The 7,109-nt window shown below is 45.3% G+C and overlaps 1 pseudogene; it reads left to right on the top strand.

Annotated features, from left to right (window-relative positions):
* Positions 1–2,149: 2,149 nt before the first annotated feature.
* On the top strand, positions 2,150–2,267 carry LOC126185974 (5S ribosomal RNA; annotated as a pseudogene).
* Positions 2,268–7,109: the final 4,842 nt, after the last annotated feature.

Genomic DNA, 7,109 nt, shown 5'->3' on the forward strand with positions numbered 1-7,109 from the left:
ATTAAAAAGATCCACTAACGATAGCAAAACATTGGTAAAACTAATCCAAATAAACCAAGTATTTGAGGGTTCTACCTTCAGAAAACAGAATATCCTGTAGTGTACCATTTTCTATAAATGTTCGGTGACATGTGTAAACAGCAGTGGGTTTCCATGTATAATTGATGAAAATACATGCAGGATGGTATATGGGTCATCAGTCACAAAAATGATACCTTATCAGCTCATTTGATGGTTCTTGGTGCACAGCTCCAGGACTCCGTGCTAAGTGTTGTACTGATTGCCATCGCCATAAACCCAATTATGGATTTTCTCCTTCCAGATGTCTCGGGCTCCCTCTTCGTCGACGATTTTGCTATCTACCATAGCTTTCAACGCACCAGCCTTCTTGATCGACGTCTTCAAGGATGTCTCGATCGCCTCCACTCGAGGAGCATCGAAACCGGCTTCCGATTTTCTCCCAGTAAGACCGTCTGTGTAAATTTTTGGCGTCGTACGAAGTTTTATCCGCCTTCCCTACATCGAGGCCCTGTTGCCTTCCCGTTCACGGATGTCGCCAAATTCTAGGGACTTACGTTTGGAACAAACCTGTGCTGGTCTTCCCAGGTTTCGTATCTTTCGGCTCGCTATCTGCGATTCCTCAACACCCAACACCCTCCGTGTTCTGAGTGGTACCTCCAGGGGAGCGGACAGAGTGGTCCTCCTCGGCATATATCGCGCCTTAATGCGCTCGAAATTGGACTATGGAAGCATAGTTTACTCCTCTACTCGGCCGTCTATTCTTCGGCGTCTAGACTCTGTCCACCACAGTGGATTGCGTTTGGAGTCTGGAGCTTTTTACACCAACCCCGTGGAGAGCCTTTATGCTGAGACTGCTGAACCTCCGCTGTCCAATCGGCGAGCTGTCCTTCTGAGTCGTTACGCTAGTCATCTGTCTTCCATGCCTGCTCATCCGACCCATGTCCTTTTTTTCGATGCCTTGTTGGATATTTAGGGTATGCAGGCCTTCGCCCTTCCTCTCTACTACTGCCGGGAGTCCGCTTCCGTCAGCTGCTTCATTCCCTTTCCTTCCAATTTCCCAAAACTTTCTTCACAGATGGTTTCTTGACGTCACCTTGGCTTCACCCCCTCACCTGTCTTCTCCGTGACCTTCGTCAGCTTCCCAAGAATAGTACCCCAGCCCCTATAGTTTACCGTCGGGCATTTGCTGCTCTATGCGCAATAATGCAGGATGCCACCTTTATTTACACTGTCTGCTGGAAGACCACCTTTGATGTCGGGAGTACGAATATTGTTGGCGACACCCCTATTAGATTTCGGCTTCCCGACCTGTTTTCAGTTTTTATGAGGAGCTGTTCTCCAGGCTGTCCAATACATCCGTCGCCGTCTGTGGATAAGAGTATATTACTCCTATATGCTCGGATTCGCTCAGCTCTCTTCTCGACCTCCAACCTCTTTATCCCGTCCACCCTCTGGTCCACTGGATTCAGGACTGTCTCCACATGCTCCACTTGGGGCATCTCTTTGGCATTCTTCTGGATCCCAGGGCATGTTGGTATCCGTGGAAACGAGGCAGCCAATACAGCGGCGAAGGCTGCTCTCTTCCTCGGCCTGCTTTTCGCATGGTTCCCTTTGCCGATCTACAGTGTGTGTTATATCGTCGTGTTGCTCTTTCAAGGCACACACATTGGTCTGCACTGCGATAATAAACTACGGGACATAAAACCTCTTTCCTGTGCTTGGGTCTCTTCCTCCAGGCCTCGTGGAGGTAATTTTGACTAGACTCAGGATTGGGCACTGTCTTTTTACTCATAGACAAGCTCTTTTTGGGGAAAAACCGCCCTCCCCCTTCATTAGCAATTTCATAGGATTTCCTTCCAATTTTTAGTTTCCCCCCCTCCTTGAGTTTCGTTCCCTTTGCTGCTGATGTAAATCTCGGTTTTTTACGCTTAACTACGGCCACAGCATAGGAGCTTATGACCGTAGAAGTTTTGCGTCGTAAAACCATAATATTAATAGTAAAAAACGCTCCACATCTTCAACAAATACAGATTTTTTTACGTTGCTATATGTACTATTACACGAAAAATTTAGTGCTAAATGGGGATTGGTTTTCGAAGCTATTTTCTCCCTTTGCTATGGTTACTTAGGCATCGGCCCTGCCGCAGTGGATACACCGGTTCCCGTCAGATCACCGAAGTTAAGCGCTGTCGGGCGTGGCCGGCACTTGGATGGCTGACCGTCCGGGCCGCCATGCACTGTTGCCATTTTTCGGGGTGCACTCAGCCTCGTGGTACCAATTGAGGAGCTACTCGACCGAATAGTAGCGGCTCCGGTCAAAGAAAACCATAATAACGACTGGGAGAGCGGTGTGCTGACCACACGCCCCTCCTATCCGCATCCTCAGCTGAGGATGACACGGCTTTCGGATGGTCCCGATGGCCACTTGTGGCCTGACGGCGGAGTACTTTTATGGTTACTTACTTCCTTTATTAATTCTTAATTTTATTTATTTGCCTTTATATCATTCGGTCTAAGATTTTGTGATAGATTGCGGAAAAATGCCTGCTTGTGTGTGACCGGAATTGGAAATACTGACGGCATTAACTTACTTTTTCGTGATGTTTTTCAGCTGATAACAAATCAATAATTTGTATGCTCAATAAATACTGATCCGCCTACATGGTGGAGCCGTTCCACATGTATTTACCACTCAAGCAGACATGGATGTAAATAGTGAACTTTCTGAAGAAAATAAATCAGTACGAACAGGAGTGTTGCATCAAGGCAAAATCCTAAATTGGGCGTTGCGAGGAACGTCAATATTATGTTACACGTCTAAAATAAAATTCATAATAATAGGCGGCGCCATCAGCCATTTATCGTTCACTGCTATGTATAGGCCACTTTGGGAGTCCTTTATAGACTATCGTCTTCAGATTCTCGCATCCACGTTTGCCCTGCTTGTTCTTTTTTTTTTTTTTTTTTTTTTTTTTTTTTTTTTTTTTTTTTTTTTTTTTTTTTTTTGTCATCAATCAATCGTCGATTAGATCGTCTGCACGACTTTTCTTATCACGAGGAATCCAACAGAGAATCACCTTCCTCCATTTGCTGTCATTTCGTGTCGCTGTATGCCCATTCCATAACCATTCAATTTTTTTTTCTCTCGCCAGAACGTCCTCAGCTCCTGTCTTTCCTCTTACGCCATTGTTTATCTTTCTGCCCAACAGTTTCTTTCCATTTCTGATTGAACAACCAATAATTGTAGGATAATTTGCTTCAGTGAGTTAGTACTTGAAGTATGCACTGTTCAGAGGCTTTCCGATTAGGGCACATGGGGATTTTTCTTCTGAATATCGTATTCTGATTCCCAAATGAATTCCATGTTTTTTGACCGGTCTGCTTATGTACCTGTTCACCCGCTTGTTGTCAGTTGCGGTACATGTACAAATTGTCAACTCTTGCTATAAACTGAGACGACTAAAGTCACGAGTACCTCCTAACAACACGTCGGACCTCCTTTTTCCCGGTGTAGTACAACATCTCGAGATGACATAGACTCAACAATTCGTTGGTAGTCCCCTGTAGAAATAAAGAGCCATGCTGCCTCGGTAGCAGTCCATAACTGGGAAATGGTTGCCGGTGCAGGATTTTATGCACGAACTGACCTCGCGATTATGTCCCATAAATATTTTGATGGGTGCATGTCAGGTGATCTGGGTGACCAAATCATTCGCTTGAATTGTCCAGAATGTTCATCAAACGAATAGCGAACAACTGTGGACCGCCGACATGGCCCTTTGTCATCAATAAATATTCCATCGTTGTTTTGGAAAATGAAGTCCATGAATGGCTGCAAATGGTCTCCAAGTAGCCGAACATAACCATTTCTAGTCAGTGATCGATCCAGTTGGACCAGACGACCCAGTTCATTCCATGTAAACACAGCTCACACTATCGCGGAGCCACCACCAGCTTGCTCACTATCCTGTTGACATCTTGGGTCTATGGCTTCGTGGGGTCTGCGCCACACTGGAAACCTACCAATAGCACTTACCAGCTCAAATCCGGACTCATCTGACCGGGTCAGTTTTCTAAACGTCTAGGCTCCAACCGATATGGTCACGAGCCCAGCAGAGGCGCTGCAGTCGATTCTTTGTCCTTAAGGATACATTCGTCGTAATTTCTGCGGTTATTTCACGCAATGTTGCTTGGCTGTTAGCACTTATAACTCTTCTCGAACGCCGCTGTCCTCCGTCGTTAAGTGTTCACCGTCGGCTATTGCGTTGTCCGTGGTGAGAGGTAATGCCTGAAATGTAGTAATCTCGGCACACTCTTTACACTGTCGCGGAATTCTGAATTATGTGACAATTTCCGAAATGGAATGTCGCATTCCTTTAGCGCCAAGTAACATTCCGGGTTCAAAGTCTGTTAATTCCCAACGTGCGGCCATAATCACGTCGAAAACCTTTCCACATTAATCACCTAAGCACACTAGTATCGCCCACTGTATGTGTGCATATCGCAATCCCATGACGTTATCATCTCAGTGTAACATGAGCATTAATTTTTACCATCCTGCTACCGGTATATTTATCGTAAATTAATTTGGTCTTATGGTGGTTAAACCAGGCCCACTGTCATAGTTTCTCCTCCAGTTCCTCCAGCGTTTGCTGGTGTCCTGGATTCGAAGCAACAAAACAATTTATTCTCGAAACCAAAGTGTTCCAGATACGATGTACGATCCTTGTATATGTATTCCCTTTTTTATCTCATCTTAATTATTTGAAAGTATTTTCCAAGGCCGCAAAAAAATGAAATAGAGCCACCTCCTTCATTAGTTCTGAACCTTTCACTTTGCCGATAATTACCTTATACAAATAACTTTTACACCAACTTCGATAGGCTTAAAAGATGCTTTAATCTTATTTTTTGTGTACAGAATAGCTGCAACTGGTAAAATTCGTAAGATTTTAAACCTAACGGTGCAGGGAGAACTGTCACCAGAGAGTATCAGTCCGCTAAGTGTGTGCTTCGTTAGTGTGACGGGAGGATAGGCGTTAAGCCGCGTGGTAGGGGTAGGGAGACATGGCCATTAAACGGGTCGTGTGCGCGGCATAACGGTGACGCTGCGGCCGGAAGCGCTGGCGGTGAGATGAAGAGGGGCGTGCGCGTGCGCGCTGGCGGCGGGTCGGCAAGGCGACGTTGCCAGTTGCTGCACGTGCCGCGCTGCCTAGCCTCTTCACAGCCGCTGCCGCTGGGACGCCCAGCGCTTTCGTAACAGCAGCACCGCCCATGTCACTAGTGGGGCCACTCAACACCTGTCACCCAAAACGATTTCCTGTGTAAAACTACCACGGTTCAGCAAACAAAAAGAGCCAGACACTATCCGATTGCAAGACTTGCGGTGCAAATAAAGAGCACATATTTAAATGTGATACAAAAAAGCGATATTAAATGGAAAGGCCTCATAAAATCAGTACTGCGGAAGGCCAATAGAAGACTTCTCTTTCTTAAAAAGGGTTTTGAGAAAGTGTACATATACACCTACATGGTACTCTGCAATTCAGAATAAATGCCTGGCAGAGGGTTCATCGAACCACCTTAAAAATGTTACTCTACAGTTCCTTCCGCAGCTAGTGGTCTATTGGCCGCCGGCACGGTAGCTCAGCGTGTTCAGTCAGAGGGCTAGCTGCCCTCTCAAAAACTGAGTTAATGGACCAATGATGAACTTGTACTAATGTCATTGGGCGTACGCCCCGAACAAATTCAACGAACGGAAACCAACGAAATGGGATCAACAAAAAGAGTGTTTAGCGTTGCTGCCTCTGGATCATTGTGTCTCGGGTTCGATTCCAGGCCGGGTCCGGGATTTTCCTCCGCTCTCGGGGACTGGGTGTTTGTGTTGTCCTCATCATTTCTTCATCATCGGGAAAAAATGGCGAGACTAGACTGTCAAAAAGATTGGGAATTTGTACAGGCGCTGATAACCGCGTCGCTGAGCGCACCACTCATCATCATCATACCTACATCTACCGTTTCACTCTCGAACGGCGCGCGGGAATATAAGCACTTAGATCTTTCTGTGCGACCTCTGATTTCTCATATTCTGTCATGATGATCATTTCTCCATATGTAGGACGGAGCCAGTCTGATGACAAAGTTGGTAATTGAGATTTCACGAGATGGTCCTGACGCAACGAAAAACCTATATTTTAATGATTGCCAGTTCAGTCCACGTATCGTGTCCGTGGCACTATCTCCCCTATTTCGCGATAATACAAAACGAACTGTCCTTCTTTAAACCTTTTCGATGTCCTCCATCCGTCCCATCTGATGTGGATCACACACCGCTCAGCAGTACTCCAGAAGAGTGAAGTTTAGTATTGGTGTAGATGACTACGCATTTCTCATTATTTAGAGTCTGTTACCACTTTTCGCATCATATAGACATCTTGTTTAAATCGTTTTACAATTGGTTTTGATGATCTGATGACTTTTCATGACTGTAAATGTCTGCATCTCCTGAAAACAATCTAATACGACTGCTCAGATTGACTCCCATGTCGTGTATGTAGATCACGGACAGCAGACAGCCTATAACAATTCCTTGGGAAACGCCAGATATTACATCTGTTTTACTCGATTACTTCCGGCAATTAATACGAATTCCATTTCCTGCCGTCAATTACTATGAACTGTGACCTTTCTGACAGGAAATCACGAATTCAGTCTCACAGCGGATACTCCACAGGCACGCAGGTTGATTAGAAGGCGCTTTTGAACAACTGTGTCGAAAGCGTTCTGGAAATCTAGAAATGTGGAATCATTCTGAGAGCCCCTGTCGGTACCACTCATTAGTTTGAGAGTGAAGAGATAGTTGTGTTTCACTAGAGCGATATTTTCGGAATAATGTTTGAAAACAGTATATGTTCCAAAATTCCACTGCAAATCGACGTTAGTGATATGGGTACGTAGTGGTTTTCATTTTATAATTTTGAGCCTGTTTCCCATCCATTCACTGGAATCAGAGTTGTGACTGCCACTTGCACGGTTCAGTTTCGTTGGGATCGATGTTGTTTGATCGTTGTTACTAGCCAACTCAAAAT

This window comes from Schistocerca cancellata, chromosome 4 (genome assembly GCF_023864275.1).
Source record: "Schistocerca cancellata isolate TAMUIC-IGC-003103 chromosome 4, iqSchCanc2.1, whole genome shotgun sequence".
NCBI classification, from domain to species: domain Eukaryota; kingdom Metazoa; phylum Arthropoda; class Insecta; order Orthoptera; family Acrididae; genus Schistocerca; species Schistocerca cancellata.